The following is a 13759-nucleotide window of genomic DNA, read 5'->3' as shown; positions in this document are numbered from 1 at the left end:
ACATACACACACACAATTCAATATTACTCAGCATTAAAAGAGAATAAATCTACGGCATTTGCAGGTAAATGTATGGAGTTGAAGAATATCATAATAAGCAAAGTAAGCCAATTCCAAAAAAAACCCAAAGGCCTGTTATGGGCCAGGCTATATAGGCAATGACCAAATAGACTCCATATCATGTAAGAAATGCTTTTCCCATGGGAAACCCCCATATTTGTACCCATTAATAGTTACCTAGCATAACATACTTGGCATCACAAAATAGCAATTCTTATACAATGTAATATTGTTCTCTTTGCTTTCCATTTTTCTTGGGCAATGTACCTTGTCGGAAATTGATTGTCTAGACTTAGTAACCATTCTCTAACTTGTACTCAACTAGGGTCATTTTGACCCACTTCCCTTCTGCTTGCTTGCTGCTACGCCAACCTGGAAATTCCTGTGGGAAATACCCATTGCATTGCCTTGCTAACTGCCCAATCCAGCTTCTGTACCAGTTTGCTTACAGCTACGTCAACCCAGATGTAGTTTTTGCCTTTAAATATCCTAAAATGCTCAGGCTTGGGGCTGTTCCTTGCAGAGACAGTTATGGGTCCTGTGGGGAGCAGTCACTGGCTGGCTGGCTAAATAAAGACTTCAATTTGGACAAAACTGGGACTTGGTGTATTTTCTGAGTGACCTGCCCCACAACAGGCTGAATGTTCTCTCTCATAAGTGGATGCCGATTCATAACGAGGCAGGAGGGGGTAGAGTGGAAAAGTGGAAGAAATTTGGGCAAAGGAGAAGGAGGAGTGGGGAGGGTTTGTGGGGGCAGGAAAGATGGTGGAATGAGATGGCCACCATTATCCTAGGTACATGTATGACTGTACATGTGGTGTGATGCTACATCGTGTACAACCAGAGAAATGAAAATGGAATTGTGCTGCAATTGTGTACCATGAATCAAAATGCATTCTGCAGTCATATATACCTAATTAACAAACTTTTTTAAAAAGTTCTATCACAAAAACAAAAGGAATGTAAGGAAACTTTTGGAAGTGACAGATGTACTTATTACTTTGATCATGGTGATAGTTTCATGAGTGTAAATACATCAAAAGTCAACTTAGTCACAATACGTGCAGTTTTAAAATATCAAATACACCTCATAAGGGTGCTGTAATGCCATGATGATGATTCGCATCCTTCTATCTTTCACAAGCCTTTGAACAATTCTGGCCTGCTTGGCAGTTGCTTTTTTCTGAACACCATTAAGAAAAAGCCAGGTCACTGGTATTACGTGGTCAAAGCTATGGATTCAACATCCACATAGACCCGTTAATGGTTTGTAACACAGATGACGGCAAACATCTGGAATTAAGCATACATCTGGAATTCAGGATATATGGATCAGGGAAAGGCAGCCTCGACCACACCCTCGCCCACCTGCAACACTGACATCCCATCACTGCCATCCTTCCAACTAGGTTCCCCTTACCTATCAAGTAAAAACAGCACCTGACTGCTGTGTGAGCAGGGTTTGAAGCATGTTCTTATACAGATTTCCTCATTCTGCAGCCACCCAATCACGCTCTGGAAAGTCACTGACTTGGTGATACACGATTCTTTACGTTATTATAATCTTCACACATTCAGACTCCAGAACACAACACACAACACTCTAAAGATGTTATCTTCAAAACTAGCTCCCAGTCACAAATAGGGGCACAGAAAGGCCCTGGGGAGGATGAACACCAGAAAGGCGGCCACGCTATTTCCCTCCGTGGGGTTTTTAACCCTCTCCTTCTGCTCGAGAGCACACTGAAGCTTCAGCCACCCCCAGGGCTCCCAGGCCCACATCTATTTGGGGCTATAAATAAACACCATATAAAACAAATCCTTTGGAGGCTTGAGCAAAGGAGACAGAGAGGGAGTTTATACTCTTTAGTGTTGTGGAGCTGGGTCTAATCACTAATAAAAAGGTCCTTGAAGACTCAGTTTAATAACCACCAAGATTTCCTGGCTGCCTGCCTGTCTTCCCACCTTCCTCCCAAGAGGATGCTAAAAGCACTTCTAAGCTTTCCTAGGCCAGATGAAAGGGGGCAGTGTATGGAAAGGCAGAGGGGCAAATCCGGATGTGTATGATAAAGGGCTGTGCGACTTCCCCTACAGTGAAAAGCAGAAAGGTGGAGGGAAAGACCCCATCCTCCCCACCCTTCACACATTCCCCAACCTTGGTTCCATCAGCAGATCCCAAGGTTGGGGATCAACATTACAACCATTGGGCACATAGCTCCCCGTGAGCAACTGTACTGTTTGTTTCTCCCAGATGTTCCCCTTCTATCTCTGCCTGTCACCCCATCCTACCTGGTGCCAACCCTGCTGGACCTAATCTTCAAACTCATCCATCATAGCTGTTAGGAAAATATTCACTATAAAAGGAACTCATACAACTTGAGGGTTACTTTGCTGGTACAATGCCTTGGGGTCTCCAGGAGAAAGTATCCTGAAGACAAGTGATAAAGAAATGACCGACTCCTGAAGCATTTGATTCTCCATCTGGGTGTATGGTACAATGACTCACAGCCATGCAGGATTGGGGTCTCACAGAGGCAGTACCCACAGCCTTGGTAAGTGTAGACTATGTTCCCATGGCAACACACATACAAAGTTCAGGCATTCAGTCAGGAAAAAAAATAGCAATTAACAGTTGAGGTATACAACTGGGAGGAAAAGAGGCAAATACATTTAAAAAAAAAAAAAGTTATTTATCCTCAGGAAGGATCTACTCTGATAATGGTAGCCTAGTCTTTAGCTGCAAAGGTGTCTTACTTACAATGGGGCTTCCTACTGCATATGCCCTAATTGTGTTAGCTTTCCATCATTGTGATCAAAATACCTGATGGGCTCAAGGTTTCAGAGGTCCAATCCATGGTTAGCCAGCTCCATTGCTCTGGGTCTGAGGTAAGGCATGGTGGAAGGGAAGCAAAGAGTGTATGAGGCCCCAGGGACACACCCCTGGTGAGCTACTTCCTGTGGCCATCCCCCACCTGCTATAGTTACCACTCAGTCCATTCAAAGGATGAATCCATCAAATGGATTAAACCACTGATGAGGTTACAAGTCTCAATCTATTCATTTTACTTTTTGCATTAACACAGGAGCTTTTGGGGGGATGCCTCATGTGCAAACCGTAACATAAAACCCATCTACAAGGCTTTCTCAAAAGTCATTACCCGGCCGACTCCCCCTATATCACCAACTCCATTTTATATTCTCAAATCCAGTCACATAGCTTTACTGCTGTACAAATCTTGGCCTTGTGACCAGGCCCCCTACCCACCTTCAACCACAGAAGGCCCCTGCCATCTTTTTCACTATTTCATCTTTCTAAAGAAGTTCAAGATTCACTTCAAGAAAATTTCACCAGCCAATGTTGCCCTTTGGTTCTCCATCTCTTTAGGATTTGTGTATTTCAGCCTAAATTATTTCTTTGGACTTTATGTGTTATGCTTTTAGTGCTTCTAAGGTGCCACATCAGGTCTCAGAACGAGAAGTAGTCCTCATATTACATCAAAATACAGAACAGAAAACTTTCTCTCTGCATTTCCCTCAGAGTCTAAGTTACACTCTGGCTCCAGGGGTGCTCAGTAAATCCTGACCACCTTCATCGTCCTCCTGTTTTCCTCGTCATTCCCCCGATTCATTTTCCTTCTCTTTCTTCTTTTGACTACCACTCTCTGCAAACTAAAGATGACTCTCCAACTATAAACTGTGACCTTGTAAGTAAATATTGTTGTTTACGTCTACTGCTGCCAAGTTCTCCTTGACAGTGCAGTGGAATTTGGAGGTAATATTCAGAAAATTGGAACTAAATCTCAGACACCAACAGGAGGTGCCCTGAGCAAAGGGGACAGCTGGTATAGACTGACAGGTGGGATGCCTGCCAATGCCTACGCCTCCATGGAAGCCACCAGAATTCCCAAAAGAAAAGATATTTTCTTTTGTAAGGTTAAGTATTTTTTAAATTAAAGTATTCAAGTGAGGATACTTAAGTTTTATGAACTGGACTTTAAAAGCCCCCAATTAAACCATCAGCATTAGATATGTGAGGCAGATTGCTCATGAGGCCAACGGTATGGTTTGACCCATTGCTGAATTACTTGGGTTAACTTTCCTGGCAGACACCCTTTGCCATGCACATCACACCCAACCCCAGTGTACTCATTGGTCACAAGAGTAGTGCAGGGTCATATCATTGCTGGAAACGAACAGACAACAAAAAAGTGCCTTAGAGCATGGAGTAATGATGAAAGTGAGGATGCCAAAGTTAGGGTCACAGATTTCAGAGACACTCACTTGCTGGAGCTTCGATTTACAACTGTAAACAATCAAAGGCTGGGAGAGAACTGAGAAACGAGGTCTCTATAAAGGTTTTAAAGGGTCTTGGAATATTTCTGACTTTAGCATAGGTGCTCTTGAAGGACTAAATAGGTGTGCTGTTTTGCTATTTCTTTATTAGAGAGGATCTATCTTCCCTAATTGGTTTTGAGGACATAGAGCTCCTGAAACATTAACTTTTGCTCCAGGGTTCCCCATTTTCCCCACCCATCAGCTGTCATAAAGTTAACTCTGGTCTTTGTAAACATACTAAAAATGCTCAGAGAAGTGTGAAATCATGGGGAAGGGGGGATTTGAAGGAAACCCCCAGTGACTCATGACTCAAGGTGACAAATCCTCTACTAGCAAACATCCATTCTGTAATAATGTGCTTCATGAGTTCAGACATTTGTATTCTGGACTTTGTTAAAGGGCGCACTGATAATGAAAATGCTCATCTGTGGTGGCCACAGATGAGGTTCAATGCCCAGAAAGGGAGGAAAGTCAGAGAACATGCCAGCTGATGTCATACGGGCACCAATCTGAAAACACTGCCAATCATGAATGTTTTCAGGAGAAAAGTAAGGAAAGATCTCAGAAGTTGAGGCTATTTTCAAAAAATAAAATAATAATACAAGTGAAATGGCTGCTGGTGGTAATAATGAGGCCATTCCCTCCCTGGATTGAAATCAGCACTCTGATGAATCAGCTTTGACAGATCTGTTTCAACTCCCTCTCATTTATCATGATTATGATTCACACTCCCTATCAGGAACAATGCTTTTTTAAAAAAGCTGGGCAGTGGAAGAGAAAACTGATAATGCTTGAGGTTAGGCATGAATGACAATAAATCTGCAGTAGTACGACACACGTGTCAGCGTAACATTTACGGAAACAAAGCAAGAATATCTTCCCACACTCGGGAAACAATGGCCCGGTAAGCATTTTTCCCTGAATGCAATGAGTGCTGCCCGGATGATGCTGCTTATTAAAAAAAAAAAAAAAAAAAAAATCCCATGGTAATTAAATAAACTCTTGAGTGCACATTAGAGATTAATATTTTAAGAGCCAGCATTTTAGACAGACAATCTAAGGATGACATTATTTGTGTCACACAAGACAGAGTCTTCTATAGATTAAAATGCCACCATTCATGCAATAAAATCAGTGATAGAACTCGATATTAACATGATAATTCCTTCTGGGAAACAGCCACCACCCAAGGGCTGAGGGAAGAAGTGACCATACTATTGGCATTTCACTCTCAAGGATCCCTCTCAAGATGGGTCAAGAAGAGAAAAGTTTTATGGGTACAAAGTACTAAGCTTGACTTTTACCTTATCCCTAAAAAGGCAGGCAGAGGAATTGAGAGGTAATCCATCACTCTCCCCAGCTTCAGTGGCTAATGTGGCTACAGAGAAGAAGCCAGGTCTTGAATTTGCAGAAGCAGCAGGGTCCCCATGAGAGAAGTGCTGTTCCCAGTTCTTCCCTCCCACATTATGGTCCTGCCTTCTAAACACCTCTCAAAAGTAAAGCCATTTCTCGGAGGTCAAAAAGCTAATATATTCCCTCCAAGCTCCTGCATGCCTATGGAGTCGTTTACCCAGACGACATCCACCAACATGAACATGGGGGCCAATAACCAACTGAGCAGGCTGGCCCTCCAACACCACTGGCTTTCCCGAGAAGGCAGGCCGGGCCTGGAGGAAACGCAGTGTACCTGGTTTACATCCAAAGGCAAGGTGGGAGGACAGGAAGTAGCTAAAAGAGTTCACCCTTTGCCTTAGGTGGCTCAGATCAGGCTGCTTATTTTGAGAGCTCAACAAGCAGAACTTTTGATTTCGTGGCCAAGGCTAGAAGATAGGTAGCCTCCTTCAAGAGCTCACCTAAAATGAGAGGCCTATGAGAGAAGGGTGGCTTTCCAGCAAAGACTGGGGGTGCAGAGATGTAGACAGGTGCCTTAAACATCTATTCATCCTACAGCAGCAGGAGAACCATGCACAGGGATGCTAGAAGGGACCAGACTGAGGGAAGCAAGCCACCTACTCTGAAGAGTTCATCTGTGGGACCAACATTCCCAGCACATCTGGTCAGCATGATGTTGGCAACTATTTCCTGCTGCATCATGATCACACCAAGACCCCAAAGCCTAGGTCTGGGCTTGAGAGCACTGCTCAGGGAGCCTCTCCTACAGGCTGGTGACTCCAGTCCACAGCTTCCTACCTCCTCAGCAAGCAATCTGCTGAGAGAATGGAAATCTCTATGCTATAGTGAATGTCAAGGGTGACTCCCAACTCACACAGGTGAGCAGGTAACTTAGTTGATGCCCTTTCTGCTCCTCCTGCTATACACCACCAGGTGGTGGATCTGTGGCTTGTCTTCTCCCTCGGTGTGACCACCCCTGGGCTGTGGCTGCCTCTGGCACAATTTCAGAGAGCTCAATGTTCTCTCTAGCATGTCCTGCTCTCTCCAGCACACTGCCACATCCGTCACCACCCTTGAAGGAGACTCACATCAAGTCTCTATGGAGCCCAACAGGGCTGCACAGTTGCTGGGAAGACCTTAGTCTAAAATCATGGAAGAGAGACACCTCACCAGACCAGTCTGAGCAGGGCAGGGCTTGGCAAAAGACCAGGCCTCTCCATGGCTCTGGATGAGCTCAGATACTCCTGCAGATGGACTCCCAGAGGGGAATGCAGGCTAGAGGTCATTCTCTCTTTTGACAATACTCAAGGTAAAATGCCTTTCTTCAGTGCACAGGTTCCTAGGAACAAAAATGTGTAAAACTCAAATGGTGGCTCTGAATTTTACCTGTGTAACCTATAGAACATCAATTGTACAGCAACTTGCCAGTAGAATCAGGTCAAGTGACTCCCTGCTCCCAAATCATATGTGCATTTGTGTTTGTAAAAAGAATGTGCTTTTCAAAAGAAAAAAATATGCTGAGTACCAGCTTGCCTAGCTACTGTGATTGACACAAGAATAATAAGATGAATAGAAACATCCTGCGCTTGCCTACAGCAGATAGTCTTATGATAAGTTAAACATCTAAAGGTACCATTTTAAAAAAGAGTCAAAGCAGAATGAAATAAATGCAGCTAGGAAATATAGACCATGTGCACATGCAGGGGTGTGTAGAGAATGAAGGGGTTGATTCTGATGAGGTGGGAGTCACAGAAAAGACAACTTAAACAGAAGAACGTGCAGAGAGAAAGGCCTTGTTTTAGCCTCACTGACTACTTGATATCATATCCTAATGCAAACCTAGTAACAAACTCTTACAAAGCCAATGGCAGAGAAAAAAAGATTACCATCACCCCACCTCAGTCTTTCAAGGAAAAAAGTAGACAAATATTTTTAAAATGCAATTGGACATTTCACTTTGGAAAAATCCAAGTAGTAGTTTACCAACAGATAATTGAGCACATGATACTAAAATGAAAGGAAGCTTTCTTAATGAGTTATCTAAGAACTAAGGGATATGACATCTGGATATTATAGCTGCCCCAGGAATGAGCTTGGCTTGGCAGGCATGTCCCTGGGCACAAGCCAGGCTGTCTCCACCTACAAAACCCTGGATGGCTGTGTCTCTTTCAAGTGTTTATCATCTGTGTCTGGCTCACCTTATACAATCTCATCGGATTGCATGTGATGATCAAAGAGGGTCAAAGTTATGGTAAGGAACTGAAACACAATGCAAAACAAGTGATTATTATGCTGACAATATTTGTATCATAGTATATTAGTAACTAGGAAAGGAAACACCATTAAATAATTTGCTTACTAAAGAAGAGAAAACATCAACTGCTTACTGTGAGCCAGGCACTGTGCTAAACATTTTACTGGTGTTATCGAATTTGCAAAACTACTCTGGGAATTTTCCCCCAGTTTGCAGATAAGGAAAATAAAGCTCAGACAAGTTATTTATTTCCCTAATTGAAGAGCTGGCAGACTTGTTCCATGTTCCATCAGACAGAACTTGGATCAATGGGTAAAAATGAGTGAAGTATGTTCTCTTCAATTTCAAATGTCTCACAAGAGAAAAGCCTACAGGACTAATGGAAAGAAAACAGATGCAGGTTTGTTGGTTTCAAAACAAAAGCTTTTCCCATCTTTTTCTATGATAACTATGAATAACAGCTACAGAAAACCTATACACCTACCACTAAAATGTCAGCTAATATTAAATCTGTTAGTTTTTTAAAGATTTATTAAGCTGTTAGTCAATGATAATCACCATGTTTGTGGATTTGTATGGTTTTTCATTTGATTTAGATGGTTCTTTATCATCTCTTGGTACCTCCGAGTCATGTTTAGGAACCTATGTTATTGTGGCAGCAAAGCATGAAACTTCTAGATAATAAAGTTGCAAACTCATGACAAAAAATGCAATGCATTTCTACTCAAATGAAACTAGTAGACACTTAACACCACAAAGTTGAGAAGCCAAGAATGATCCCCCACTGTGGGCACAGAAAATATCAGAAATGGATCCATAAGCCCATTTAAATACATAGACCCCTGTACTATATCCACACTGGGAGTTATCCAATCTCTGCCCTCAAGACACTTGGTGAATGAGAAATCTCATCTTCTGAAAGTCTTTTTTCTACTTTTTGACAACTAGTAAAAAGTTGATACTCCTCTTCATAGCAATATGAAGCAAGTTCTAGGTCACCAGCTGACAGCCTGTCAAGTATCTGATGAAGGTTCTCATCTCTCAAGACCCACTTTGGAGCAAGGCATGGTATATATCTCCAATTTCTTTGTTCATTATTTTATGCATATGCTATATCCCTTCACTATCATAGTTTTTCTCTAGATATTTCATAGGTCATCTGATTATAGTGCCCAATGTCAACTGAACATTTCTGGAACATAAATAATGAAGAACAGACTAGGAGTGCCATATTCTTTTTCCAATCATATTCTTATCAAATATTTTCTAAGCATCTGCTTTGTACCAAAGAAGCAACTTTCACCACGTAAACATCTACTTTGTACCAGGTCCTATGCTAAGCACTGGGGACAAATGTGAATGTACCAGATAAGGTTGTTTTCAGAGCTTACACCCTTAATATTGATGAAGCCTCTGGCGACATTCGTTTCTGGCTGACTTATTCCAAAGCTTGCACCTACTATTTTTCTGAGAAAGTTAAACCATCACCCAAGAGTGGTCTCTTCTTTTTCCCTAATCATGTACATCCTTATCTTCATTCACACCTATCCACCCATTCATCCCTTCTTCCACAAAAGATATGTCCTTTCTATGACTAAGCTTGATTCTTCTCTTTAGTCCTATCCCTTCTTCCTCCGAGGGACCATGTTTTGTTTATCTCACTGCCTCTAGCTTCAGTCCTTTCTCCATTGATAAGTATTTCAAGAGTCTTGACAGAAGACCCTTGATTCTTCCCCTCCGATTCACTCTTTAACCTGTTTCAATCTGACTTCTGCTCCTCACCATTCTAACAATTTCATCAATGTTATCCACGAGCACCCTATTGCCAGAGCTGATGGGTACATCTGTGTCCTTTTGTTATCTATTACCCTTTGCATGGACTGTGCCTTGCATTTTCTTCTTCTGATAATCACTGCTTTATGCCCTACCACTACAGTACTATTTGGTACTTGGAAGAATTAGAGGTTATACTCCATTTATGTATGACATGTCAAAAAATGCCTTCTATTGTCATGTATAACTATTTAGAATTTTTAAGTAAATTATTTTTAAAACTTACAGAAATCATTACCTGATTATATATGCCCTAACATTGCTCCATAAATTCATGGTCACATACTTCTTATCAGAACAGTATCACATCGTACCATTTTAGGAATTTTCCTGTTTCCCTCATTCATCTTGAGCGTACTGCCACATCTCCACCTTCCTTATTCATGTTCTAGTCTTCCTTGGCTCCTGGGGATTCACTCTGTTTTCCTTTTCCTTTTAAGCCATTGCTCTCATTCTCAACTACAGTCTTCTCATTCTCTTCCTGAGCTCTAAAAATGTCAGCAACCACCTAGGGCTCTGCTCCTTGACTCCCAGGTTCCCACACTGGGAGACTACATCAGCACATTAACACTAACACTATAGCACAGACACATTCATTATATTAGCCAGGGTGTTGCACCGCGTGTACAGCAGGTAAACATCGGTGCCAGTATTCAGGAGATGTTCAAGGAATGGTTGCCAAATTAATTAGGAGGCCAGAGAACAGGAGCTAGAGGGAGGGAGAGGTACTACTGGACAGGCCACCCCCAAAGGACTCAGCTCAGGCAAAGATCCACATGGGATCACAGCAAAGAAGAAAGAAGAGCTGAGGAAAAAATATCTAAGAAAGCTTAAAACCAAACTCTCTCCTTCATACCTTTGCTGAGGGTTGGATCTGCCATGCAGTTACTGAAAACACCACTGAATGAGCAAGAAGTCGCTTCCGGTGGCCCCTGAAAATCAGACTCATCATTGTAAGAATGTCCTTGCGAGGGGACACTGAACAAGACTTCACTGTTGAAGAAAAACCTACCATGCTTCTATCCATAAACTGCCTTCCACCCTACTCCCCCCACTTCACCTTTGGGCTCCTTCTGAAAACCTTCCCAGATTACCACCATTCCACCAAACCCTAACTATCATCCCTGCCCTCTAACTCACTCTTCTACTGTGCCCAAGTTTGTTTTTACAGTTTCTATACCTAAGACTTGCTCAGTTGCTTCATTGTCTTGGCTATACTGGAACCCCAGAGGGCTGAGACTTTGTCAGCTACATAATCCAGAGCCCCAGTCCCAGCACCCTACTGTATTACCCTCTGGGTACTTGCCACAGGCATGGTTGCTCCACCAGAAGCATTAAAATAAAGAGCAACCTCAAAGTGTAATGGTGGGGCTGGAGTTGTGTCCAACTACAACTAAAATAAAATATTAGGGAAAAAAGCGCATAATGTTGAGGGCACAGATTCTCCTGACTCCTAATAATGGGTTAGAAAGATTTGCTAAATATATTCTTCATGGCCCTCACTTTCCTTAATAAATTGTATAAGCGGGAATACCCAATGTCAACAGTTCAGATTAGAAAAAAAAAAAAAACACATTATTCCAAAGTACCTTCTCTCATTAGTGTTTGTATGATTTGTACTTTTGGTATATTTTCCAAAGGGTGCTCTAGAAACAGCAGTAAACTCTCCAGCTCCTGAGAGCTCTACAGCTCCCTAAAAGTGAGCTGGCTTATTGAATGAAATTTTTGAGTTATAATCCTGTAATTAAGGCTTCACCAGTGCCTACACCACCAGTGCTCTGCAGCAGTTGATATAGCATAATGAAAGTTTACATTATATTGTGAGTTTGTCGTGTTCATTCGTTAATTAATTCAACATCTACTGTGAGCACCCACGATGCACCATCATTAAGGACTCATTAAGTGGCTCTTAGGTGTCAGGCAGAGTGCCAGGAAGAATGAGGAATAGAAAGATGCTAACAATCCTCACTTCAGGGAATCTATCATCTGGTTGACAAACCTTGAAAATAACAGCAAAAAGTAGGTTTTAAATATTCTCACAAGAAAGTGAGAAATATGTGAGGTTATGGACATTAGTTTGATTAATCATTCTACCATGAATACATATCTCAGAATACTGCCTGGTACCCCATAAATATATGCACACATTGTCAATTAAAAATAAAATGCAAAAAAAAAGAATGAAATTGACATCATATTAAGCAACAGGATTAGCAGGAAAACAAAAACATTTACCAAGTACCCAAGTACCTTCTAGGCACCAAGCAGTTGGCTGGGCACTCACTACATTTCAATCTCTGCCAAAAGTTACAAAACTATCATTGGCCAGATGAAGAAACAGACTTGGACTCAGATCTGTCTCAAAGATAGAACAAGTTTTAAAAACTGACATCCTGTCACCACACCATGCTAAATATTAGTTTGACCCCTTTGGACATATTTATACATTTAGATTTATTTAAACATTTAGACTTATTTATGCAAAGTTTATGTATAACAAGGCACAGAATGGTTAAATACCTTGTCTACATCTTTAAAACGTGGATGGGTTTATTTGAGAGTTTTTAAGAGAATGAGAGAGAATTTTTTTAATATTTAATTTTTTTTTTTTTAGTTTTTGGTGGACACAACATCTTTATTTTTTATGTGGTGCTGAGGATCGAGCCCAGTACCCCACGCATGCCAGGCGAGCACACTACTTCTTGAGCCACATCCCTAGCCCTATTTGAGAGTTTTTAGTCCTATCAACCACTCACGAGGAAACTAAAGGATCTTTTATCAGCCCAGCATCATCTGAAGGACATGCCAAGATCAAGGGCACAACAGGCCAGGGAGAAAACTGAGTAGTCCCCTGAAGCTCACCCTAAATCTCAGCCCAAGACTGGAACAAAGCAGTGAATCATTCCTAAGCCAGGAAAAGTGGCAATTATTACATCTTTCCCTTCACTCTTTGAGAAAAGGTATATGAAAGAACTTGGTGGTTCTTCCTGGCCCTCAGTAATCATGAGCTTTCTTCTGTATCTATTATCATCAGTACAGCCCAAGAGTCAAGTTTTTCTTCATCTGAAAGACCTTTGAAGTCAGAAAGAGGAAAATATGGATCCTTCACACCTCTGCTCATCTTAAATAAGAATGTTACTTTTGTCCTCTTTCCATTGGTTCTTTCTAACCTGTAGCTACATGCTCTTTACAGGGCTACCTTCAAAGAAACCAAAGGTATCCTCCAGAGAATAACTTCCCAGCACAAACATGCCTAAGAGCAATTGGATTTGGGGGAAACCAACAAAGCATGAGATAAGGCAAAAAAAAAAAAAAAAAAAAAAAACAGGCATGTACATATATTGCCTAAGTTAGCAGAAACATTTTTGACTCTAAGAAAGTCAGAAATACCCTCACCCTGTTCTTTTTATTTCTTTTTCACAGTTCTAATGGGGAATAACAAGCAAAGAAATACAGGACCATCTTAATACCATTTGAGAAGGGAGGATTAGTTCCTAGAGAGATGCAAAAAGAGAAATGAGAGGACCGAGCACCCAGCACCAAGGGTCTTCACATGATCCTAAGAGCTTGCAGGAAAGAAAAGCACAGGAAAGATGGGCAGAGTGGCAGAGTTATGAGGTACCCAATCCAAGAGAAACGAACCCAGGATTCTAGGTATAAAAAGGCCTAAGTTCAGAGTGGACTGAAGGCTCCACTCACCTATGCAACACCAGAAAAGGTCACTTTGAAATGATCTCAGATTAATCAGGCACTTTGCCTCATTAGAAATGGTTCTGGGAAGGAAATGTCATAATTTCTCAGATAACAAGTATGGGCTCTGATAATGCTTTCATTGTTTCACTAAATGTCATAAAAAATACCTCTACTTTCCTGGGTGGCATCAAT

General features: G+C 41.6%; 1 protein-coding gene across 3 annotated transcripts in view; it reads right to left on the bottom strand.

The window, feature by feature from the left end:
• Hhat (hedgehog acyltransferase) overlaps positions 1–13759 on the bottom strand; it is a 316410-nt gene that overhangs the window by 84544 nt on the left and 218107 nt on the right. The window lies entirely within an intron of this gene.

This window comes from Ictidomys tridecemlineatus, chromosome 10 (genome assembly GCF_052094955.1).
Source record: "Ictidomys tridecemlineatus isolate mIctTri1 chromosome 10, mIctTri1.hap1, whole genome shotgun sequence".
In the NCBI taxonomy this organism is placed as follows: Eukaryota; Metazoa; Chordata; class Mammalia; order Rodentia; family Sciuridae; genus Ictidomys; species Ictidomys tridecemlineatus.
Note: the sequence above shows the minus strand (reverse complement) of the source record. Positions and strands in the feature narration are given on the sequence as shown.